Source organism: Canis aureus, chromosome 19, assembly GCF_053574225.1.
Source record: "Canis aureus isolate CA01 chromosome 19, VMU_Caureus_v.1.0, whole genome shotgun sequence".
NCBI classification, from domain to species: domain Eukaryota; kingdom Metazoa; phylum Chordata; class Mammalia; order Carnivora; family Canidae; genus Canis; species Canis aureus.
In genome coordinates, this window is record NC_135629.1 from 17662702 (window position 1) to 17690269 (window position 27568).

General features: G+C 35.6%; 1 long non-coding RNA gene across 1 annotated transcript; it reads left to right on the plus strand.

The window, feature by feature from the left end:
• The first annotated feature begins 930 nt into the window (after positions 1 to 930).
• LOC144291194 (uncharacterized) lies at positions 931 to 27375 on the plus strand. Its single transcript, XR_013358523.1, has 5 exons — positions 931 to 1009; positions 1860 to 1932; positions 3953 to 4099; positions 21982 to 22089; positions 26923 to 27375. It is a non-coding gene; the product is annotated as an uncharacterized LOC144291194 (long non-coding RNA).
• Positions 27376 to 27568: the final 193 nt, after the last annotated feature.

Sequence of the window (27568 nt, forward strand, 5' to 3'; positions counted from 1 at the left end):
TATTTTGAATTAGCTAAAGATGAACAAGTTTTGAAATAGTACAGAGATTCCTATGTACCTGTCTTATCAAAAAAAAAAAAAACAGAAAATTAACTTTCATACAATGCTATTAATTAGACTGCAGACCTTATTCAGATTTCATCAGCTTTTACAGGAATTTCTTCCCTCACTGTATAGTTCTTTGAAATACTTTCACACATACATATTCATAAAAAACAGGTAGTCACCACAATCAGTATACAGAACTGTTTGTTCTATCATCATAAAGAAACTTCCTAGGGTTATCCCTTAATAATTACACCTCGCCCTCACAAAACCATTAATAATTAGCAATCACTGATCAGTTCTCCATCACTACAGTTTTCATTTTGAAACTTATATAAATGGACATATAGGAAGTAAGCTTTTGAGACTGGCTTTTTTTTTCACTTAGCATAATGCCTAAGTCATAGTGTGTATCAGTAGTTCCTTTTTATTGTTAAGAAGTATTCTGTTGTCATGATGTGACACAGTTTACCTATTCACCCACTGAATGCAAATTCTGTTGTTTCAGTTTGGGGCTGCTATGAATTTTTGTGTACAGGTTTTTGCGTGAATGTAAGTTTTATTTCTTTAGATAAATACCCAAGGGTATAACTGCTTGTCATTGGTCAATGTATTATTAACTTTGTAGAAGACTGCCAAACTATTTTTCAGAATGGATGTGTCAGCTTACATTCCCACCAGCAACACAGAGGAGATTCCACTGTTTCACATCCTTGCCAGCACTTGGTATTGCCAGTATGTCTTTCCATTCTAATAAATGTGTAGCAGTATGTTATTGTGGGTTTAATTTGCATTTCCCTAATAGCTAGTGAGCTTGCATTGGAAGCCTTTAATGTGATGTCACAATATAAAGGAAAAGTAACTTGGGGAACTATGTAGATAATAGAATGAAATATCCAGGGATGTAAGGTTAAGGAAGAACAGAGGATGGGGAGATAAGTCAGGATGATCAGATATAGTCCAGGTAAAAGATAAAAGTTACCGAAAAGAAAGCATTTACTAAGGGCAAAGAGAGGGCAGCCCGGGTGGCTCAGCGGTTTAGCGCCACCTTCAGCCCAGGGCGTGATCCTGGAGACCCGGGATCGAGTCCCACGTGGTGCTCCCTGCATGGAGCCTGCTTCTCCCTCTGCCTGTGTCTCTGCCTCTCTCAGTCTCTCTCTGTGTCTCTCATGAATAAATAAATAAAATCTTAAAAAAAAAAGGGGGCAAAGAGAGAAGAGATAAGATTTGAGAAGTATTTGAAAGTAGACTCAAAAAGATTTGTGGGAATGAGTAACAGAAACAGTCAATGGTAACTCGTTTTAAGCTGGAAATAGTGGATACAGATATAGTAACAAAATTAAAAATAATGGAGGGAAAACAGTTTGGGAAAGAGAGAGATTTGGAGAGACTTTTTTGGCCATATTGAAATTGAGGTATCTATAGAGGATACCAAAATATTTGGCTGAGTGGGGAGAAACATTACTCCAAATGAACATTTGGTGTCACCAAGAGCAAAGACCCGTTGTAGTAAGTGGGATATTTTGCTTAAAATCACTGTCATAGCTTTTTTAGCGATACTGTTGGCAATTATTTCTCTTAGACCAGTTCACACGGAAAGGAAGACAAAATCTCAAAATCCATTTTGGTTTAGGAGGTGATATGAACCAATCTTAGGGAGAAAATTATAATAGCCTACTATATTGTTACTTTGAAGGGGAATTAGAAAGCCAATAATTAATGGAGAGTTTTCCCAAAGTTATAGAAGACTGGGAACTCTATTAAAAGAATAGATGACGTTTGCATTTCCACTCACATGTTCTTTTCATGATTAGAAGAATCATTTAAGACCACAAATTTAGCAAAATCACACCTCAAAAGCTGTTGCTACCACAGCATTTTTTCAATGTAAGAAAATGATTTTATATATTTATATAGTCTTATATTGATCTTACATATATACATGACTATAGTCTTATATTGATCTCATATATATGTATATATAAGTATATAAATATAGTCTTATATTGATCTTATTGTTTATATTATATACTTCAAGAAGACTCGATTACCTAATAATATATGGTTAATAAGATCAGCAGAAAAAATACTCTACTATGAATATTGTGTATTAGGAGAGCAAATTGGGAAATGGCTAAATTAACTATGTATCTAATTCATGCAAAATAAACTGATAGACCTTAAAAAAAAAAAAGAATGACTCAACTTGGGGTTAATGAAGGTATCAGAAGAAAAAAAACTTCTCTCAATGTAGAAACTATAATTAAGGGAAAAAATGACAACAAATATGCTAAATGAGTGGGAGGCTCAGCTGTTTGAAAATGGCCACAGCACCATTCACAAGTGGTATCAGAAAAAAAAAAAAATCAACAAGTGCCTTTAGACCTTTTCACAAAGTTTCCAGTTTTTGAAAGCATTTAAAAAATTACAAGTATAAGGGGGAGTGGTAAGGTATTAAGGATACAAACTATCTTGTCCTAAAAGCTTGAATGAGAGTATCACTGTTGAAAATTTGTAAAAAACATACTTTAGTCACAGACAAGTTTGCTGTTATATGAATAACAACTGTACACCTATGGAACTACAAGTATGTAAAGAAGAAAAGTTATGTATCACTCTTTATAATGGAAATGCAAAACTTAGTTCAATCAACTATGAATTTCAACAAGTGCAAAAGTTTCAAGCAAAAGATAGTTTCCCAGCGGAGTGTAAAAGTATGTCGCTATTAGAATTTATACGTATATGGTCTATATCAACATAGACAAAGATATATCAGAAGAAATAAAATGGTTGCTATTTAAGTATATTCATTTTTCCCAATGTACAAAGTTTTAAATCACAATATTTATTCAAAAAGTAAGTTGCAAAAAAAAAAGTAAGTTGCTACGGTGAAGTGAATATTTATGTAAGTGCTATCAAAATACTGGAGATTGAGATGCTGCAAATAGACACATAGGCCAATTAGGGACCATGTTCACAGTGACTTAAATACCACAGAGTTCCTATATTCATTCATTTAATAAAGACTTATAGAATGTATGGTAAACAAAGTAAACAGTGAAAATAAGCCGACTTCATGGAAATATAGGATTATGTTGAGCAAAAATGGCATGCATGCCTTCTTTCCTCACTCACTGGAAAACACACACACACACATACACACACACAAACACAAAACAGTTGGAAACCTGAGTAAAATATATTCATTTTAAAAATAATATGAACCTACTATGCAGACCAATAACTAAGAAAGAATTGCTGCCTGTTTTGATTATGGAGACTCCTGGAGTAAGGCAATTAAAACTAAGAAATAATTTGGCACCCTGTTGGAAGCCAGAGAGAAAGAAAAACACTACAGACCTAGCCAAGGTAACTGTGGAATAGTGGTAAGAACATCAGCATTTGTAACAAACTCAATTTTCTCTTCTTTAAAAATGAAACTATTATATTCCACCATATTGTGGTATCACTTGAGCTAATATATCTCAGTGGTTTGAAATTGGAAAACACGCACACATAAAATACTGGTATTCTTTTTTATAGATTTAGACCTAAAATAGGAGTTGTTTCTTCTTCCTCTGATATAAAAAGTGGCTCACATTTCAAAGTTTCACTTCCATGTACTTAATAAGTTTTGCTAACAAAACAATCATAGTAAAGGTTCCTAGTAGTATGTCTGACTCAAAACAGATGCTCCTTAAAATGTCTGTTGAGCCTAAATTTGTTTTAAAATATAATTGGAATCTTCTGAAATAAGAGCGTTTTAAAAATTAGAATCAGGCATATTTGCTGCAAAGAGTTATGAATATCATTTTCAAAGAAATCAGCCAATATATCTTTTCAAAGGTTGTGTTACTCAGGGACAAAGCACACCTAAATGAAACAAGATAAATATGCTCTCTTTTAGAACCCAGAGAAATTAATTATAGTGGATTGTCATGATAAAGACCATGAAGAGTACGGAGCTTAATAGAAAAAAAAAATGAGAATGAAATAGCAGAAGCCTGGAAGAAGCCAAAAAGGACGGATAGGAAGAAAGAAAGTATCTGCAAAGGTCAAGTAAAGTAGAATTGGAATAAAACTTGGTGATCTTAATCAACATGTATAACTAATAGAGCAAGTTTCCAGGGGGATATATTGGAGGAGTAGATAGAGCATAGCCCTATCAATCTTCTTGCCCAAATTGTACAAGGAACATGCATGAATATATAGATCAGTTCTCAAGAAAAAAAGAAATGCGACTCCATAAAATTTGTTCCATATTATTCAAATTCCTTTTATGAGTAAGTATAAGGCTATAAAACACAGGTAATATCAAAGCTGTTCTTCATGTAGGACTCTGTAAACTACTTGTTTTTTCCCATGTGACTAGTCTTTGTTTCTGAATATTATTTTTGTATGTTATATCAGAATACATACAGAGGAGAGTGAGTGAAATGATCAAAAACGAATCTAATTAGAAATGATTTAAGGAACTAGGTACAGACACTTAGTTGACAGAAGACAACATTTCAGAGAGACATCATGGTTGTCTCTAAGATGTGAATATGTTACTATAATAGATCAGAAACATTTTCTCTGTGATTCCTAACAGTAGAACCAGGATGGACGGATCAGTGTTAAAGGGAAATTTCAGCTCAGATGTGAGGAGAAAATTTTTCTAACAGGTCAAATTATAGTTAGGTGTTAAACAATAATTCTATAGGTATTTTACAAACTAATACTTGTAAAACTAAGTTAGAATCACTATCTCAATTGCTTTTGATAAGGAATTGAGTTATGGTGCCCTCACATAATCTTGAGGGAAATGTAATTTGTTAAATGCAATTTGGTACCATCTCTCAAAAAAATTTTAATGGTTCTGGATTTTGGTATTCACCTAACAATTCTTTCATTTTTCCACACATGATTATAAATACATCTGTTCATATTTGTTCAATGAAGCATATTGGTAATAGACTGCTTAAAACAGAAATATGCCAAATACTCCTCAAATAGATGGTGGTATTTTGATTCTATGCAATAGTATGTGATCCTTCATCAAAATGAGTTGGATTTCTGTGTAAAAATCTAAGACGTTATTAACGGGGGTGGAGTAGGGGAGGGGGAGCCTATGAACAGAAATGATTGAATAAAGGTTTAAATAAAATCCATATATGTGAATTTGAACACACACACACATATATATATACACACACATTCAAATTCTTATAAAATGATAGAAGAAAATAGGTATTAAAATGGTAACAGTGGTTACTACTAAAGATCAGTACAGATTTAAAATCAGACGAAGATGGGGGGTGAGGGATTACTTTTAAATCTACACAATTCTACATTTTTTCAGCTATATTATTCAAGGATTGCTTGTGTAATTATTTTTAAAAAAATGAAACAAAACAAAAACACAAGTTTGTCTGCCTTTTTGTTATAAGAACCATCTCACATGGAAAGTGCTGCCTGAGAGCTCATGGACTATTTATTCTCTTAAAAACTCTATATATTCTCCACAACTAGAAATAGGTATATGTGTGAAAATGAGCTGCTATATTTTGAATGTTCTTAAGATTTTATTTATAAAGTAAATAAACAAGGCTAAGCCAATATTGAAAAGGAATTAAACTTAAGTCAGCATTAATTTAGTTGTGTACACTTTGCAATATTTGTATTCTATCTGCCCTATCATCCTCACATTTAAAATGTTCCTCCTCAACAGTTTAGTGTTAGGTATATATTTACTGTTGGAACAAGGAAATGCAAATGGAGGTTTCCAGGAAGATGAAATGGAGTGTGCCACATTTTTAATAGCTTGCCTGTGTTTTCATGTGGTCTATAACGCTTTCATCTGACAATCCAAACTCCAGTTTTTTAGGAAATGTTGGAGCTCTGTCCATTCCGCCCCACGAGCTTCAGGTTCCCTCATCAACCTACCCCATACATATAAACCATCTGTTTGTGATTTTTCGGCTTTATCTGAACATCTTCACAAAGAGGCCATCTGTTCCCTTCTTTTAAATATCTATTTACAGTACTTTCTCTCTTACCGACTTTACAACTATTTTTGCATATGTCAAAAATTCAATTACACAGTCACATATTAGTATGTCATCTTCTCTGGAGGGGTCTTAGACAAATTCCTGGGCGATCCAAAGAGCAAGGATAATACTAAGAGGCTTAAAAATTTCACCTAAAAGCAAGGGGTGGGGGACACAAAAATAAAAGTCTCACAATGCATGAAATCAATAATAGATCAGAGATGTCCTGGAGAGCCTGTGCACATGATTTCCAAAAAGCTGTTACTTCACTATGTACAAGAACAATATGAATTTGCATTGAAATTTATTTCTGCCATTAGTAATATATGCCTATTGCAAATGTGCACTTTAGGGTAAGTATACTTTCAGTTGAAATAGAAAAAAAGAGAGAAAAGAAAAGCACAAATAGATGTTTCAACAGCATTTGTATAATGCTGGGGCAAGTTTTTAGGACCAGCTTACCGAAGGAAATTCCTGAGGTTAAATATGAAGCAAACTTTTAATGTGTGGGGGTGTTTGCTAAAAGCAGAACACTATGATGGACGTAAAAAGCTGAAACATTAAAGGCAGTCAGCTCTTTATTTTCTCTGCTTCCCTAGGAGCAAAACACCAGCAGAAGAATTCTGCAGATAAATGGTATTTCCAACTGTGTTGGGAGCTCAAAGTTGTGAGATTATAATTGGGACAACAGATTCAGATACCATCACACCAGCTCTTTTCACTCACATTTAAAAATAAAAGTTTAAAAAGAATTTACTAAAAGTCCCGTGTGTGTATATAATCATATATATGATTAAAGTTTCATATATGTATATATATACTATATAACTGCATAATCAATATCTATAAATGTGTAACTTTTACCTACATAGATCTATTTCCAAATTGCATGTATCATAGAAGAAATGAACAAATCAAGAAAAAATGCAATATATCTAACAAACATAATTAATTTTATTTAGATATCAACACTTCTTTTTTCTTAAGATTTTATTTATTTATTTGACAGAGATAGAGCACAAGTAGGCACAGCAGCTGTCAGAGAGAGAGGGAGAAGCAGACTCCCCCCTGAGGAGAGAGCCCAATGCCAGGCTCGATTCCAAGACTCTGGAATCATGACCTGAGCCGAAGGCAGTCACTTAACCGACTCAGCCTCCCAGGCCCCCTAACATCAACACTTCTAAAAAAGATTTTGGTCTGATAAAATTGATAGGGAGAAAGAGAACACAAAATCGAGATAAAAAAAACCCACAAAATATGAAAAAGTTGTCGCAATTTTAAAAAGGCAACTATGCTAAGTATAACAGTAGCTGTGAGCCAGTATAAAGCAAGCCAAGACTGAAACTTCCTAGCAGCTCAGCACCCTGTTTCTTAGGGTGGAGGGCAGTTGTTTTAGTATTCATGTCTGAGGGAAATTTCTTACATTGAGTTTTACACAGATAAGCAATATTCTTTTTTCCTCCCAGAAGACCATAGACCAGCAGCTCTTAAATGATCATCAACAGTACATTACACTAAGTCATTTTACAAATGGGCTCCCAAATTTTGACCTTAGATAAGGTAGCCAATGTTCAGGTAGAAATATCAGCACAGGGGATCCCTGGGTGGCTCAGCGGTTTAGCGTCTGCCTTTGGCCCAGGGCATGATCCTTTGAGTCCTGGGATTGAATCCCACATCAAGCTCCCTGCATGAAGCCTGCTTCTCTCTCTCTCTCTCTCTCTCTCTCTCTCTCTGTGTGTGTGTCTTTCATGAATAAATAAATAAAATCATTAAAAAAAAAGAAATATCAACACAGATATGTGCAAACAACATGTATCTTGCTATTAGGGTAAATATGAATATAGCCTTCTAGGTCTAGAGCAGTCCTCTATCTCCATCTGCCTAGAGCACTCATAATTTTCTTTTCATTCGATTTTGGTGGAAAATCCAGCCTGGCGTGATTGTTTCTGTGATGCAATCCAATTACTAAAATTTCACACTTTTGTCTCAAAGTCCCCAATACCACTCTGTCCCAAACTCCTGGCCCCCAAAGTGATCTACCTTCCATACTCTTGTTGCTAGGCTCCCCTTTATCAGAGTCCTTGACGAGTACTAAGAAAATGGTTAAGTCCCAGCTAACTTCTGTAGAATAAGGTTCACTCTTGAGAAAACTCTAGTGTCTTTGCCATGGCAACCTGAGGGAACACAGGCTGCTTTGGGATTTCCTCTGACACTTTAGCCTCTTTCTTACACCTTTTTTCATGTTCTGTAGCCATATGTGAAAGGGAGGGGTAGGAGACAGTTCGAATCCTTTTCTGTCCCCTTAGCATGGACAGAGGTAAGATTATGGAATTCTCGGCCTTTCCTCTACCTCTAAATGCCCAGAGACTTGGGCTTCCAGAAGTGATACTTTTTCAGTACCTTTTCCTAGCAAGCTCTGCAGTCGCTGACTGGCACAACAGTGGGCATTTTTCTGAACCTGGAAGTGTGGAACACTTAGTTTACTCTGCTTTTCAGTATTGTCAGGAAAGCAAGAAACAGTTTTCAAAAGTGCTTTCTACCTGACACCATATGAAAACCAATTTTTGCTACGTTTGAGACAACACACTCTTACAGTGTGCTCTCTGGTAGAGCATTGCTCATTCAGCCGGGCTGGGAGTAAGTTGCTGCAAGGAAGCGATAAGGCTTAATATAAAGGCACACTAGTGTTAAAGAAAGATATCTTGTATGCTAGACACTGTAAGAAATTTGCATCACGACTTGTTCAAGAAAATATGGTCAGGACAGTAAAGAGTTCTTTAGCTCTTCAAAAATCACAAACAAATTTTTCAATAATTGCCAAAGTAGTTTTTAAATATTCAGAAACTTAATTTATTTTTACTTTAGTTCTTCCTTCAAGAGTGCCATCAAATTATCCAGTTTTTTTAAAATGTATTGATTATACAAGAAGGTTGACAACCAAGGTTTTAAATTGAGGGTCTGTGATCATTTCCCAACACATATTATGGCCACTGCTACATATAGGGCCAGTAAGTCAATGACTGACATCTTTGTATAGACAACTACCTAACAATTCCATTTTGACTGTCCTCACTGTGTAGCTTCTTCTCTGGATGATACAGTGCTGTGCCAATTTTTTAAACTGTGTTTTATTGTAGCAAGAACACTGAACATGGGCTCTAACCTCTTAAATTTTTAAAAATGTACATTACTGTTGACCATAGGTACTGTGTCATACAGTGGATTTATAGAGCGTATTTATATTGCTTGAATAAAACTTTGTCTGTTGATTAGTAACTCCTCATTCTCTCTCCCCCCAGTCCTTGGTAACCACCATTCTGCTCTTTGATTCAATGAATGTGATGATTTCAGATACCTCATACAAGTGGAATCATGCAGTATTTGTCTTTCTGAAATGGCTTATTTCACATTCATTAACATAACATCCTCCAGTCTCATTCATGTTGTCACATATTGCAGAATTGTATTCCGTTGTATGTATATGTCTAATTTTCTTTATGCATTGATCTGGAACATTTTGTTGTTCCCACATCTTGGCTATTGTGAATAGTGCTGCAAAGAACATGGGAATACTAATATCTTTTCAAGATCCTAACCTCAATTCTTTTATATCAGTATCCACAAGTAGGTTTGCTAAGTCATACAGTAGTTCTATTTTTAGGTTTTTAAGGGCATGTGCACAAGTTCTTCTGTTTTGGAACACTCTTTTCCCTTCATCTTTTCATCCTTTGGATCTCAATTTAGTTAAGGCCTCCTATTGCCCTCTCTTCATTCATCAGCTATGCCTCCCCTGCACTCAGACTGCATGGACTCAAAATCCAGCTCTGTCAGCATTAATTTGCAGTGTAAACTTAAACAGAGTCATTTAATCTGCCTTTGCCACAATTTTCTTTATTGTAAAATAGGGATAATATTAATACTTTTTAAAATAGGGTTGCTGGAAAAACTAAATGAGTTAATACAGGAAAAACATACTACATAAATGCTACATTGCATTTAGAGCTATGTAAATGTTAACTATTAGTAAGTTCAGTATTGATATTGGTATGCTATTATTACCGTGGTGGTGGGAATACAGATTGTTTTGGGATGAGCCACGATCATGTTAATTTTTCTCTGCATTTTGTTTTTCAAGCACCTAATACAATGCTAGACACACAAAAATATAAGCTTAATAAATATTTATTGACTAAATAGATAAATGGCATGGCTTACTGATGTTTGACTATCTAAATTGTTATCACTCTTGGATAACAATAAAATCCATTAAGAACAACAGTGCTGTGTGCCAACTATATTCAAATAAAAAAATTAAAAGAGCAAAAGGAAAGGTGACAATGGTGAAATAAACGCAGATAAAATTAAGAAGTATCTGATTTTACTGCCAGAGAATATGTCTACACAGGGAGAGTATCTACTTATTGTTAGCTATATATTAATCGATAATGTTCTAGATACTTTGACACCACAATAATTTTCCTCACTTTAAATGTTGCAATTTTTATTTCCATCAAAATATCATGCATGAAGCAGCAAGGTAAAGAGGTAAAGAGAATATAATGCGTATCACTCAGAAGACATACTCAAAATTAGTCATCTAAGAAGAGTCTAAAAGCAGAAATTCTTTTAAAGGTGTGGGCAACTTGTAGCAAAATCAGAAGGGGTGCCAGTACCCAAAAGGCAGTGTGTTACCAGGATATGAATGAAAGGGTGCAGGGAGAAAAGAGTTTACAGAACCTAGAGGGACAGCTCTGTGGAGAGGCCCACGTGGCAGGAAGTATGATCTTTGATGGAAGGATACAGGATGTAAGAAGGAAGCCAGAGAAATAATAATCTTGACTTCACTTCCCTCAAACCCTTCTCCCTCCCTCCTTTCTCCAGAGGGTGCTCAGCACTACTGCAATACTACAAGTCAGTAGAAGGGAAACCCAATGTTATAACCCATCCAGGGTAGCTCCATGAATACAGAGGTGGAAAAATAAACCTGGAGGGGCAAAGGAAAGATGATAGCTAATGCATAAGGTCAATGAACTTTGAGAAACAATTTTCCATACTGCAGGATTTCTCACAGCCTTGAAATGCTAATATGAATTATGACTCAGATGTAATTATTACAGAATCTCTGTTCTTAAAAAAACACCTTGAGACTAGGAAATGCCCCTTGAGTGACACTTTGGAAAATGGCAGATTCTCATAAATATCAAGAGTTAACCAATGTTACCTCAAGTATCAAATTAATTTTGCCTGGAGAAATGCTATTTTAATTGGAATGGTTCATATAGTCCACCTCCCTGAATCCCAAATTAGAGAATTCTTTGAGCCCCAAATGACTATGAACATTCAACTACTCAGACAGTACAACTGGCAGTCAATATAATGGAGACTTTTAGAAATGGAGACATCTGGCCAAACACCAGAGGTAATACTTTCACACCAATCTCTAAACTTAAACTTGCTACTTTCCACTTGTATTTATCAAGTGCAGAACACTGTGGAGTTTTTAAAACTAGATGCAGAAACTAATACATACATAGTTCACGCAGGTAGATGGCCATCCCATTTGCCTCACTGCAAAGATTTTGACTAGGCCTATATTACTTCTATTAGAAGCAAATGAATTTGCCCTTTTCACAACTCAATGTGGAATTCAAGAATTCACTGCTCTCAAAATTGGTTCTCACAATTTGACTTTTTTTTCCACACTAAAACTGGGTTCTAAATAAAGTTCTCAGTATATAAATGAACACAGAGTGCTGTGCAGGTGGGTTTGCCCTTGGTAAGACACAGCTGTGCCTATCAAATACAAAAATATGGTATTTAATTTTGGAAAATTGCTAACGGCAGGCAGGACTGTATGAGGGAAAGTCACCTTTAACTGTCAATCAGGAAGAAACAAAGATATCAGGAACAGGATTAGTTTTCCGAATGCTTCCAGGCTAGAACTGCATCCGATGCCCTTCCAGAAGCACTGAACAATGAAATGGGTAGCTAGTTGCCAAGCACATACAGCTGTGTGTCTATTTGCCGGGGGGTTTGTGTTTTGGGGTCTGAGAAAAAATGAGGTTGGGGAAGTAAGCATTGAAAGTAGCGTCAGCCCATCATCTGTTATATGCCAATTCTGCTGGTCAGAACAAACTCCGAGATAGAATTTATATTATAATGCAGTCCTCACTTACTTTTCATTGATATTCTTCATTTTTTATCCCTTACTTTGGCAGAGCTCAAACAGCAGTGTCTCACCATGGTGCAATTACTCTTTTGGCAACTCCAGGCAGTTGTTAGTAGTGGAGAATGTGTAGTGGCATGGAACACCTCCGGGCTTATAAATACAGGTGGCCTAAGTTAACCAATTATTTAGAGGCAGATAAGTCATGGAGTTTAGCAGTTGTCTGATTCACATCTCTACTCCACATATAGAGGATTCCTTTTTCCCTGGTGAGATTTTTATGGAGCTTTACTAGGAAGACCAGATGTCCTGGTACTTGCATCACATGATAGACTGGAGTAGATTCAAAGGTGCTCTTCCAGTGTTTCAGGTGTGGTATATCAGTGCTATCACTGACTGACTCTCCAGCAGATAAATAAAGATTGGGACATCACAGAAGCAGCTAGCCTAGCCTGGAGTGTCCTGCTTTCCTGTCGTCTTTTTATTGCCATTTTAACTGAAAGTACAGACCTTCCTTGTTTCAAACATTTTTTACTTTACAATGGCAACAGATTCCATTTAATGACACTTTACTTCACAAATTGTTGCTTCATGCATATGTCTTTATTCTCCATAATTTCAATGAAGAGTCCATTGTTCTGCTTGTTAAATTCACTTTCCAACCTTCTTTGTTCCCTAGAAACATGAATAATAAAGCCAATCTGAAATGGTCATCTAAGTTAGCCCAATTAACATATGGTAGATACATATGGATTACAAAGAAAAACTAGATTTTCCTGGGCTTCATATCCCAAAAATGCCCAAAAATATCTTATCCCCATGAACATAAACTTCAAATGTCAATCGCATTTACAATTATGAATAATAGGGAACTGTTGCTCCCAAGGGAAATAATAAGTGAAGAAATGTTTCATAGATGTTTTTTAGCAAAAGCAAATGATTTGCATGTTTCTACCAAAAGGGAATAAAGCCTTTAATATGGAGTATCCCTCAGGTCTCCTTTTTGGAAACAAAATTCATAACCACCTGCCATTTGACGAAATCTAATTGCTAATACAGCGTACACTTCTGCAAAGTGTTCACTGGCATTTTCAAAAAAAAAAAAATTTAAAAAATAGAGAGGCATGCTAGCCTCATCTACACAGAAAGAGAATGACAAATGTAGCATGTTTTTGGTGTATGTGTTTTTTCCTATTAGAAACAAAACATACCAGAAATATAAGTGAGCATGGTTTCTTCCCTCAGTAATAGCTTTAACTAAACCAGACAGATTCAATTTTTTAAATGGGTGTCAACTCTATTCATAACCTTTCAGTTTGGTTTTTCACAAGGAATATGCATAAATACTGCACTTTGTCTCATGCTGTGTTATTCTTATTATTTATACTATGCATAATTAAAATTTGGGAGACTAATAATAAAAATAGAAAGTGCATTTGAAATATATTTGCCTAGGGAAGTTTCAAAGAACACAAATTTAGGCTCTAGAATGTAGAGTTAACCCAGGATCTCAATGGCAATGCTAGAATGTGATAGCATTCACTCAGCCCATTTATGATTGCAAATTGAGGTGTCCCATGCCTAAACTTCTTATGTACATAAGCATATATCCTTTCCTGATAACATAGGCTGAATTTTGCAATAGAAGGGAGGTTACTGACTCATTAGTGGTTAAATAAAGACCACCTAAAAAGGTGTTTGGGAGAGAAAAACTGCCACGCCCAGAAAAGCTGAAATAATGGTTATTTCCATAAATATTGAATATTGAACTGAAATAACATCAGCCTTTTATGTCCAGTTCTGCTACCCTCCCATTATGGCAACTGCAGAGGTTAGTAAATGGTTCTGTTTCTATAGGAAAGTGACCATGTTTGATATGCTTTATGCTAGACCTTGTGTAAACATTTTAAATACATTATCTCACTTCTCTTTTAACAGTCTGTGAGGTTTATAATTTATTCCCATTTCACAAGTGGAGAAACTAAAACTAAGAAGAACTGAATAATCAGGGTTCATATTTGAACCCTGTTTTTGATCTATTCTTAGACTCATGCTTCAATGGACATATATAGTAAAACTCTAACGTGAGAAAATCGGAATTTTATCATAAGCATAATTTATTTGCTGATTTCAAAATAGGCATCTGTATTTTTCCATCATTATGATTCCATCCAGATATTTTACAACCAGCTCCAAAAGGTGGTTTCTGGAGTTTTTCTCCTTATATTTCTCCCACATGGTCTTAATGTAGTTGTTTCTGTGTTTGACAAATAAACAAAAAGTTTTTTTTTGTTGTTGTTGTTAATCTCCAAATAAAAGGAAAGATGTGACCAGCTTGGGGGGGTCCACAAAAAAGCTAATTAGTTTCAGAGCAAAATGGAAGTTTGCTATATTCATGAACACATTCAAATTGTGAAACCGAGTTAGGGGCATAAAATAATATCTATAAAAAGTCTTTAAGATAGCACAAAACTTTTTACAATGCTAACAGTAAGAAATAGATTTTATAATGCCTAAAATCTTATAACTACTTCTGTCTACATTTTTTAAACTTCCTTTATGCCATAATTTGGCTTTATTTGTTATATGATAATCAAACTCTTATCTTTGTAATGAATTTTTAATGAAAAGACATGCAAAATATGCCCATGGAAAGTGGGCACATTATATGTTGTGGATGCTGTCTCTTGATGAATTAGCATGCTGTGGCAGTATGCAACTCCTCTAGATGGGGCTCTGAGCCTTGAACCAGCCTATTCTATTCTTAAGGGGAGTCATTTGTGTTTCCTTACTTAAATAAAGTGAGTGGATTCAGGTAATAATGGCATAATTTAACAGAGAGTGTAACCATTCTGAGGGCCTTTTCCTATTGACTATTTGCAACACAAAGCCTCACTGTTTGAGGAGTGACCGTAATAGAGTGTTGAAGTAAGACAAGCGCAGGGTGGAGTCTTGATTCTACCTTGGGAAGCCACTAAACCTCAGTTTCCTCATCTGTAAAATGTGAATAATGATAGTAGCAATGGTGTGAAAGGGTTCTTTTGAGGAGTAATATGAGTGCACAATAAATGCTGCTTCTATAGTTATTACTACTGCTGCTGCTACTCCTTCCTCCTGTTAGCACCTCTATTTCTTATTCCCATTATTCCCAGGTTCACAGTTCTAGTTAATAATCTCCTCGATTCATGACTACATTAACATGGTCATCCCTGCATACTCATTGTCTCCCATCTCTACTTCCTTTAATGTATCCTGAAAATCACTGCCTGATTGATTACATGTAAAGATTGTATTTTGAACTCTAAGTAACTTATTTCTCTTTTTTTTAATTTTTATTTATTTATGATAGTCACACACACAGAGAGAGAGAGAGAGGCAGAGACATAGGCAGAGGGAGAAGCAGGCTCCATGCACCGGGAGCCCGATGTGGGATTCGATCCCGGGTCTCCAGGATTGCGCCCTGGGCCAAAGGCAGGTGCCAAACCACTGCGCCACCCAGGGATCCCCCTCTTTTGAAATTATAAACAGAAGCCCATCCTCTAAACTAGTGGTTCTCAACCAGGGATGATTTTAACCCACAGAAGACATTTGATAATGTCTGGGGGAAAAATTCCGGTTGTCACAATGAGGAAAATGGGGTGCTACTGGCATCCAGTGATAGAGGCCAGGAAGCTGCTAAACATCATACAATGCCTTGGATTCCTCCCACCTAATAATGAATTATCTGGTCCAAAATATCAATAGTGCTGAAATTAACAAACCCTTCTCTAAGTGGAAACTGATGCTGTGCATGCAATAGACTATAAAAAACTAAGAAAAGCATATGGACTCTAATCAGTGTCCTTGAGAGCATGGCCGAAGTCATCTTATCTCCCCCTTTACTGTGGAAAATTCCCTCCATTTTTTTTTAAAGCTGGACATATATAATCAGCTATATTAGAAAGGCATCTAATCTTCTGAAAATAAATAATCAGCTGCTATTATCAAATAAGTAAAAGCCCTCATATGTAGAGGGTTAGGCCAACTGATCTCTTAAGATCCTTCTCAGTTCTGACATTTACAATCGCCTATTCAAAATCTCCAAATGTTCTCCTTTGCCTACAAATGAACTCATTTCTTGGTGTGTCATTCAAGGCCTTCCACAACTTGTTTCCTGCATGCCCTGTCAATTCTACCTCCCATTGTTCTCTGACATGAATGTCCATTTCAGAAAACTTGTCTTGATTATTGGTGTTCAAACAAACCCTTCTCATCTCCTCTTTTTTATTAGCACTGGCCAATCTCCTCAATCCTCAGGGCATATGACCTCCTATTGATTTTAATACCCATTCTGTTTATTTGGCCCTTAGTAGTATAAGTACTATTTTGTTTTGTTTTGTTTTGATATACTTGCTTTATCACTCAGGATTCATTTTGTCTCTTTAAGATACGAATCATGTAATATATTGTTCATCTTTTACGTCTATCCTTTCTGATTTCCTTTAAGACACTAAACTTGCCCCACATATGACATGGAAGGTAACTCCCACTTAGAATGCTTTTCCTGGGATTAGTTCTAAACCATTTTTTTTGACCTATTTGTGATAACATTTCCCACTCTAAATGTAACCCAATGGAATGTTTTGCCAAAGTTTAATATTTTTAATTTTTATTTATTTATGATAGTCACAGAGAGAGAGAGAGAGGCAGAGACACAGGCAGAGGGAGAAGCAGGCTCCATGCACCGGGAGCCTGATGTGGGATTCGATCCCGGGTCTCCAGGATCGCGCCCTGGGCCAAAGGCAGGCGCCAAACCGCTGCGCCACCCAGGGATCCCTGTTTTGCCAAAGTTATTCAATGAAAAGCATTCTAAGACTGCATCTGTATTCAATGGGAGAAGTTTTGATTGATTAGTAATGTCCTTCAAGGGTGTAACATAAGGTAGTGCCAGCAGACATACCAAAAATTTGCCATGTCTGTTCTCTCCCTTGCGTGGTGCTGTCAATATATGTCTAAAGTTCATAGTAGATGTGGTCTTCATAGTCTTCCATATGTGGTCTTCATAGTCTTCCATATGTGGTCTTCCATATTTAAAGTATGGAATCTGCAAATGTTCATTTGTGTTCTGTAGACAAGATAGACTAGTTCATGAGTCCCAGAGATGATCTAATAGTGAAAAGCAAATTGATTGTTATCTTAATCAGGGTACTTAAGTTACCAGTGAAAGAAATCTATCATATACACTCTCTATTTTATCTTATCTCAATTTCACCCTGAGTGTCTTCTCTCTCTTCTAGATGGGCTTTCATGTCTCTATCTCTATCCTTTTCCGATTCTCTCTACTGAAAAGCTATTACTTCTTTTGTCATAACCAAGGGCAAACATGACAAATACATAGTCCCTCAACTGAATCTTTATTATTTTAAAAGCTAAACCTAGACTCACAAACTACTCAGTCTCAAATCTAAATAGGCTCAAATTAATCCAAATTAATCAGTGATTACCAGAGCACTAAAGTAAGGAGAAATGTTGGCTGAGTGTTCTTTTCCTTAGATAGCAGGATCCATGCAAATTTCAGTAACAAAGAGTGTGACCTGCATAAATTTCCCTAAAAGCATTTTACTTTATATACATTTTCACATGGGCAACAAGTCCATGAATTAGAAATTATCCCCTCCTATTATATAATGAAACTTACTGCACAGTTTTAAGGACAGTCCATTTAGTAAGAGAAAGACTCATGTGTAACACAATCTGTCTGATTCCAGAGCCTAGTCTTCTCACACCCCCCAGGAGACCCAGAAACCTATTCTTGTAAGAGAACAATTCAAATGCTTTTGTATTAAAGATGGCCAAAAATGAAAGGAAGGAAGGAAGGAAAGAAAAGAAAAGAAAGGAAGAGAAATAAAGACAGAGAAAGAGAAAGGAAGGGGAAGGGGAAAAGAAAAGGAAGGAAAGGAAAAAAGAAGGATTAAAAAACACAGTATAATTTAAAAAAATTAAGGGGAACCTGGGTGGCTTAGTCAGTTAAGTGTCTGACCTTGGTTTTTGCTCAGGTTATGATCTTGAGGTTGTGGGATCAGGCCCTGCATGGAGCTCTGGGTTCAGCTCAAAGTCTGCTCCAGATTCTCTCTCCTTCTCCCTCCCATGTGCTATCTCTCTCTCTCTCTCTCTCAAATAAATAAATAAAATATTTTTAAAAAAATAATTAATTAAAACAATGATAATAACTGTTAACATTTATTGAATGCTTGCCATGTATGGGCATATGCTATGATTTCATACATTGAATTCTCTTATTGACACTATGAAACAGGGACCATTATTATCCCAGATGACAAAATATATGCAACAAGAGACTAAGTGACTTGCTCAAATAACCAAGCTAGTAAACTGTGAATTTAAACTCAATGTTTAAGCATAAGCAGTGTGATTCCAGAGTCCTGTCCTTTTAAAAGCCAAAAATTGGACCGAAAGTCTCTCTAGGGAGAGAAGGAAGAAAAAGATGACTTCTTATTAAATCGTATATGCCCACTTTATTAAAATCTACATATGTGTACATATATGTATTATGTTAACATATGTATATGTATATATATGTATATATATGCACTCATATTCTGTACAAGTGTAAAAAATACATTTAGTCTTTCAAATATTCAAAACTGAAAATGCATGCTGGTATGTGGATTTTTTCCTATTTCCTTTGCATAGGAAAACTGCCTACTGGTACCTCTCCTTTTGTCAGAGACTGATAAGGGCTGTACAATCTTGTAGTCAAAACATCTCGCTAAAAAGCTTCTTTGGCGGCAAAGCCTAACTTGGAGTGTGTTTGGTTTCCTGGCTGCCTTATTTGTTTACAACAATGCTCTTAAAATTGTCTCTACCATCTGTGTAAGGTCTAGTTCCTTGAATGAGAATGAGATATTAAAATGCCATCCAGATGTCTAGATGCATATCTGCATTAACATATTATGCAAATTGCCACAAGGCACTTTTTTCCTTCTTAAACAAAAAATATTTTTAGATGGAGTGTAAGAAAGTGAATCTGTGGAAGCAAAAGAAAATTTTTGAAAAGGTAAAGAAAACAAGAAACACTGGATTTGCATTGCTTATCTTGTTATAATCATATCTTAGGAAAGAAACCATGACCTACAAATGATTTTGTCTGTCACTTTGCAAAGAAAAGATCAATGTCAACAGAAAGAGCAAAATTCACCTTGAAAGATGAAAAACATGAATTTGGTTTCTACTATTTTTATTAAAAAATCATATATTAGAAACATTAGTGAAAATTCTAAGAACAATCTTTGATTCCACATCCCAATTCATAGGTGGCATATATCATCTCCTATAGTTGTGTCTCAGTTCTATACGACAATAAAAAACTAGCAAAAAAACCTAGCAAAACAGTATTTCAGATTTATTTGTTTGTCATTTTAAAATTTTAAATAATGGAACATTATTGGAACATTAAATGGAACATTAAATAGTTCCATGTTTACAGGTTTATGGACTGTATGAGGTATGTGTGCTAAAAGTTTAAAATGTTACAAGAATTTCCGTTAAAAGTATAGCATGTTGGCACATAATAGTCAAATTTGAGAAATGGATATGATTTATGAAGGTAAAGTTGCCTGATCCCTTTCGTAATTAACCTGCACTAAACCCGTTATTTCTTCTAATCACTATGTTCCCTTTATAAATTCTGAATATATTTCCTTGGGCAGTGAGTACATTTTTCAGCTCTCATATATGTAAATTTAAATTCAAAGGTTCTTTTTTCTCTGCCACATTAAAAAAAAAAAGAATAACAGGACTATTTAGAAAAACATTTGGCAACCTCGGATAAATATTCCTAAATCAGAATTGAAATTTGAACAATATTTACTTACAATGAACTCCAGAACATGTTCCAGAGCTAATTAACTCATTACTGTCACTGAAGACCTTGACATAGAATGCATAGTTCAATATATAATCAGCCAAGTAAAACAAAACTATGCTAAAATTGTTTTAGGGTCATATTACTTCTGAGCACACCTACAAGAATAGATTTTTCTCTTTGTCTCAATGAGTGTTGATCCAAAATGCAGAAGCCAAAATGTCCCATCAAACTTTTTGAATGGAGATATGACATAATATAAATTAAAAATTTTTAAAGATAATATTAATGGGCACCTGGGTGGTGCAGTTGGTGTAGCGTCCGACTCTTGATTTTAGCTCAGGTACTGATCTTAGGGTGTTGAGATAAAGCCCAGGGCCAGGGCTCTATACTCAGTGTGGAGTCAGCCTAAAACTCTCATTCTTAAATAAATAAATAAATCTTTATAAAAAGATAACAATGAGAATCTGAAATGTGGACTGAAAGTAGAATTGCAACAGCAGAAAGGAAGTAGGAAGGGTGTAGAGACAAATAAGAATTAAAATTGTTCACTGATATACAATGGATCAGCTTGCTGTCTGTTTCATTACTCTACAATTAAACTGTGTCAAGTAGTGAAAAGAGAAAATGAAGACAACTGTCTAGTAGATTCACTTCACCTAACACTAGCTGAAAAAAATAAGATGATTCAGACACCCTTTTCATCCAACAAGCTTTTCTGATAAATTGTCTCCATGTTTCACCTGCCACACATCCCTGCTTGGATTTGGGAGCTGTATCATCCCTCCTACCCTCTTTATATGCAAATGGCCGTCATCAATTGTCACCAAATGTCCCCAAGTTCTTTCCAGTATTCACAATCAAGACTAAGTTTGACAATGTAATTCAACACAAACCGACACAAAACCTTTCCGTGAAAATTGACACAAAACCTAATAAGTGGTTAGAATTCTAAGGGAAAACACTAATGTAACACTTACCACCATGGAGGTTTTTTCTCAAAATGTTGGAATTAGTGACCTTCAAGGGGAAAAAAAAAAAAAACAAAAAAACAAAAAAAAACGACTTAAGAATTACAGTGTAAACAATTCCAAACCAAATAACCCAGAGTTACTCACTGTTGCTTTTCTATGCAGGACAATTAACAAGAAAGAGATACAATATTCCACCTGAGGGAAGTTTATATTTTACTTCAAGATGCATTTTGACAGAATTAACAAAAAGATAACACATCTGGCCCACAATTGTGCTCAATATACACTGTGGACCTCAAGCAGTTAAGATTCAGTAATCTAAATGTCACCTGAGATTGTGGGGGAGTTTACCACATGATACAGATCTGATTTCAAATGGCATTACCTAACAGAAAACAGATTGTTTGGAAAGATGAGCCACCAGAAAAGCAAACTCATTCCTCAAGAATGCCAATTGACACAGTCTAATACAAAATCCTATTCTTTCATGTATTGCTTCTGTTGGTATTCACTAAGTAAATACTGAGTGCCAACTATGTGCCAGTCACCATCCCACTGCTGCTAGTTGTCCAGGGCAGATCTGCAGGAAATTCCCTTTTAACACCACAAGAGTGGTCAGATCTTTGCCCCTTTGGTCCCTCCACTCTCCAAAGCTCCATTTCCAGACTTCAAAAGCAAACTTAGGCCATTCCATAGCTCAAAAATTTCCAAAGACACCTAAAACCTAAAGAAAAAATGACAAGTTTGCATATAGTATTTTTGTTTCATGGTCTAGCACAAACCTAACTTAGTACTTTCCCCTTTATACTTTCCCAACTTTGCTCAAGCACTTGAAAATTCATCTAACTGTTGCCTCATATTTTTCCACTTCTTTGCTTTTGTTTGTACTACTTCTTTCAGGAATGTTTTCTCTTTAGACCTCCAACCCTTCCCGATTTATGAAGAAAACTAAGGCAATGACAACTGATAGACATAGCCCAGGCTCTTAAGAAGACTTCTTCCAAAAAGGTATCATCTTCTTCTGCTTAATGACACTGCCTCATTTGGAAACTCAAAGAATATCTATGCAAAAAATGCATACATCATACATGTGCAGTGTGCGAATTTTCATAAACTAAACACACAGCATATAGCTCAAAGAAAAATGATGCCAGCACTGCAGAGGTTCCCTTCTGGTCCTCTTCTAAGTCACTATGCCTCTCATAGTAACTCTCCTGACTTCTAATGGCACAGAAATATGTCTGCCTATATTTTTCATAAATAGAATCATATCATAGAAATTCATTTGTGTCTATTTTCTTTCAACATTAGGTTTATGGCATTCATCCATGTTGCTACATGTAGTTGTGACTTACTCATTCTCATAGCTGTATTATACCCTATCATGCAACTATGAGATGGTCCATCACTTTACTGTTGATGGACATGTGGATAATTTCCAGGTTTTTACTTCATGATAGTGTTGTTATGGGTATTTTAGTTAATATGTAAACATTTATATTTAATTCATATATGAACATATATATGCATTTATTTGGGGTATAGAGTTGTTTTTAAACTGCCTCTTGCCCATATGAAGCTATGAGCATCTTTAGGGCAATGTCTCTAGTTGTTTTCTTTTCCAGGTTTTTGCCTAGAGCATTCATGCAATGAATATAGATAATTATAAGTTGAATATGTTGGTGTATAAAATCCATTGGAAAATGCCACTTTCCATAAAATGAGAAATCAGGCAACAAACCATTTTCCTAAATTTCTATTAGTTATTGTCATTACTACCTTAAATAATCTAGATCACCATTGTCCTCATAGAATCCATGGTTGGCACAAGCTCTCCGTGCTGACCCTGGGGAAGGTCAATCATCTTGTCCTAATTGCTATAATCTTCAACCTCAAGCAACAGAGTTAAGGTGATAAAAATTGCAAAGAAAAGCTGTACATTAAGTAATAACTATGTTAAGAGTCACAATTAAGATAATATAGAGTATCCTAAATACAGAAGTCCATGTAATTTTCTAAAATGAGCAAATCTCCCAGTCAATGTAGCTGATTCTGGTTCCCATAAGACTAATAAAGTCAGTGTATGGTGCTCACTAAAAAAGAGATTTGTGTATCCCCACATAGCTCAAGAGACCCAAGAGAGATACTGTAAATTTTTCCACTAGCAAAGGAAAAACGGGCAATGAATTTTGCTAGTTTTAACACCAGATTCACACATGCTCTAAAAATGTTCAAGGGCAGCCAGTCCTTATTTATAGTAAGGCACTCTTAACACCAGACCCAAACTTCCCAAGTCTTAAATTTATGCCTAGATTTGTGACCATTCATTATCACAGATGTAGTTAAATGTGTTGTTTGGAGCCAAGGTAAATCCATGATGGGGCACATACCTGATATCGTTAGCATTTTCTGTGAAATAGCATGCAGAACCACAAACGTGTTCATCTGAACTACCTTGACAGATGCTTCAGGGGATTTTAATCAAGTCCAAGTACTCCTTCTAGCTAACTCTCCCTCACTACATTCTTTAATAAAATGACTTGACAAGCTTAATTTCCCCTTACCCATCACTTTCCCCAGCCCTCAACACTTCTTCTGGGTACCAATCTCATTATATTTGAGATTTTTTAAAAATTGAGCCAGTGTGCTGCTTTTTAAGGTCATGCACAAGAGTCAAAATATCTTATTTAACCAAAAAGGATCTTGTCAAAAAGCGTACTGATAGTTTGGCTTTTGATAATATTGCAAAGCACATGTAATATATACCAAACAGATATTCTAGAAGAATGCACAAATAACTGAAAATTTTCAAAATAAATTTAAAATATTTAAAATGACATTTGACCACAAGAACGTTTTTTGTGAGCAAAAAGGTTGATGATCATTTGCATTTTTACATTTCTCAGCAGTCCTTTCTACTTTTAATAAAAAAAATACTATGTTCATTATGTCTACCTACCTCCTCAGATAATATATCCAATCTCCCTATCTTTTCTAAGAAAGATAGATTTGAAAAGGTCTTAACTAATAGATACATATCTTGATGAACACTATCTATGTGCTTCTAAATATTTTAGCATAAGAAATAAAAATTTAAATATTATGAAGAAGCATCAAAGAAAAAAAGACAAAAGGAGGCACTTTCTCAATTATGGATTAAAAAAAAAAAAAGCTATGAATGATCTACAGCTAAGCTTGCTAATTCATTATTCACAATGATTAGGAAAAGTTCAATGTTCCAGGTGAAGCAACTGGGAATTAAGAAAATAAGTAGGTGTAAATGTCAGCCCAAACTGCTTGCTTTATTTGTGGGTTGAAACAGATCTAAAACTTTTTTTGAGAAACAGATCATACTCACAGATACTCTCATTTAGCTCACTCTGTATGTTGTATGCACAAGCATTGAGGATGTGAAGTTATCCTATTTAGTTACATATACTGTTCAGGCATCTTTGAGCCCACAGGAATTTGTTAGCCTTTCCATCTCCTGGATGCTTGCGAGTCTGGGGACTCTTTGGACATTGGTCAAGTTACAAATTAATTCTTCCTGTTCCTGGGAAGAAATGGAGGTGGAAGATGGTCATGACTGTTCCTAGAACATGGTACAATGGAGATCTGACCATATGATTCTAAGACACAAAGTATACATGTTATAAGAAGGGAAAGAAAAAAAAAAAAAAGAAGGGAAAGAAATATACAGACATGATTTTCTGTAACATTTTTATAGACCTCTGCCCAGAAAAGTATACAACTCTGTTAGTTAACATGTACTGAGTGCTTACCATGACCCAGACAATGGGCTAGACATTTTGCACACATTCTTTCATTGAATTCTGTATCAATGTCTTCCCAATGTCATATCTCCTACTCCTCATTTCTACTTCACCTGGTTGGTTGTAGCTGGCCTAGGTGTCACAACAAACCTCCCAATTTCTGCCCTGGGCTTCTGTGCCAGAGCTGGGAGAGATTCCTATGAAACTATTCTGATACATGTATGCAAACCTATAAGTGTGTAACAGTTAACACTGCACAGCACAAATGTTGGCCAAGAGAGGAATTATCATCTTAAGAAACATTCTCCCCCAAAAAAAAAAAAAAAAAAAAGAAACATTCTCCCCCTCAATCTTGTGGTAGACATTTCAATGGGATAGTTTGCACAGGCCTCAAAGGACTTGCAGCAGGGTGGAGGCTCCATCCGACAGTAGCGACCAGCTAAATAACATAACTTTGGATTAGCTTTTACCTTTCCACTGTTATATTCTTCCTAAGCCCCAACCCTTTGGGATCACTTCACAGAACAAACCAACTGCATCCCGATCCTTAAAAAAAAAAAAAAAAAAAAAAAATGATTGTATTTATTCATGAGAGATACAGAGAAAGAGGCAGAGACATAGGCTCCCTGCGGAGAGCCTGATGGGAACTTGATCCCAGGACCTCGGGATCATGGCCCGTGTCAAAGGCAGATGCCCAACCACTGAGCCACCCAGGTGCCCCTGCATCCCAATCCTTAGTTAAGGTCTGCTTTTAAAAAGAACCCAGACTATACATGTCCTAATTTACAATGGCCTAATATGATTTAACCTATTTTTAAGATGAAAGATGCATAGTGAAGTTAAGTAACACGCACCAGGTCATATAGTAAGTATTAAAATCTGGATGTGAGTCTTGCATTCTTACCACTACAGTGTATGGCTTTTCTATCCCTATCAGGATCATGTGGAATGCAGGAGAATATTCTCAAAGGAGATGGGACTATGCTACCTATAGAAGTTAGATAAGATAAAATGCTGAGTAAACCAAGTAAATACATACATGAATACATAAAATAGCCACACTCTTCTACGCAACCTTCTTTTTGTCTGCTATGTAAATCTCAAACTCTACCACACTATTTCAAACGTGTCCCACAGGTGTACTAATAAATGTATAAAAAGTCACAGGATCCTTAGATCTGAAAAAATTATCAGCAAAGATTCTCCCCTTTCATATCTGTATTCATTCTACTGTCCAAGGAAATAAAGAGATATTCCAGCTTAAATAACAGTTATTTCTTGAGATAACAGGCCTAGAAACTCAGCCTTATTCCTCAGCATCCTCAATGATACACACTCATCAATACAAAGGTATTCTATTAGTATAGCACACAACAGCTTAGCAAATAAATCACAAATCAGTTTTTTAAAAGTTGGATATAGAAAGCCTCATAGTTACAAGTTATCGAGCACTTACTCTGTACATATCAGTGAATCTGAATATCTAGAAAACATGAGATAAACTTTATAAAGGGATATTATTTGCATTTTCAAGTGTTTTCAGATATCTTGTTCAGGAGGGTACTTCTAAATTTAAAACAATGAGTCCAGTTATAAATAATCTGAGAAAATTCAATGAATGCTGCTCAAGAAGTCTGAAATTATAAGAAACATACTGCATTTGTTTTACAGTTAGTAGCCATTGTGATAGAATTCAATGTGCGACTCCAAATTCAGCACTTTACCATGAAGCCATCTACTAGTAACCGAGTATAACTTAACAGTATTGGGAGTCTCTATTTCATTTTATTTTATTGTCTATGAGCGCCTAGCATAATCCTCTTGAGGGCTAGAACCCTCTCAAGCAAATAGCATGTTGAAAAGAAATTTTCTTTCTGTGGTCACCAGACTGTCCCCTAAAATAGTTAAAACCTATAAACCTTTGTTATAAAGCTGGATAATGCAAAATGATTAAATTCAGCAGTTTAAATCTAGGCACCAATGCTCTCTGAAATGTTTAAGGGTATAACTGACTTTGAACTATGTTTTAAAAGAGTTAGTGGGATTTTTTTTTTTTTTTTTCTCCCAGGCAGCTCCAACCACAGAATGTCAGTCTGGCCTTGATGACATCATGTCCTGATGTACAATCTTGACCAAAGTCAGAACTATACCTATCTAGCCTCAGAATGAAGAACGTTCAAGGCCATCTCTTCTGACACCTTGGGAATCTGAACTCACACAGATGGTGCTATTGTTTTCACACCTGCTGAGACTTGCTGATGGAAATGTTGATTTTCTGGCAGGCTTGTGTATCATCGGGACATTTCCACCTACCCATTGCATTGCACAGTGTGAGAAGCCATAATCCTAAAACCTTTCTTTCTCCAGGGACCCTTCCAGTGGTTAAGAGCACGTGCTCACAATATACTACCTGGGTTCCTATAGTGACTTCTCCCATTCCCAAGGTAGATTACTCAAACCTCTTACTGTTTCAATTTCTCCTTTTTCAAAAGACAGTTCATAAAATAATGCTTTTTCCAGGGATGTTGCAAGAAATGAATGAGATGTTTCAGATAAATTACATTATACAGTTTTTGAAAAATAGTATGAATCTATCAAATTTGAGTCTTATTAGGAGACCCTCTCTGACTCAGATCCAGGATCTCCAGTTCAAGGCTAAATTTTAGTTTCTATACACTAATTTCCATATTTGGTTCTGACACTCAATCTCAATT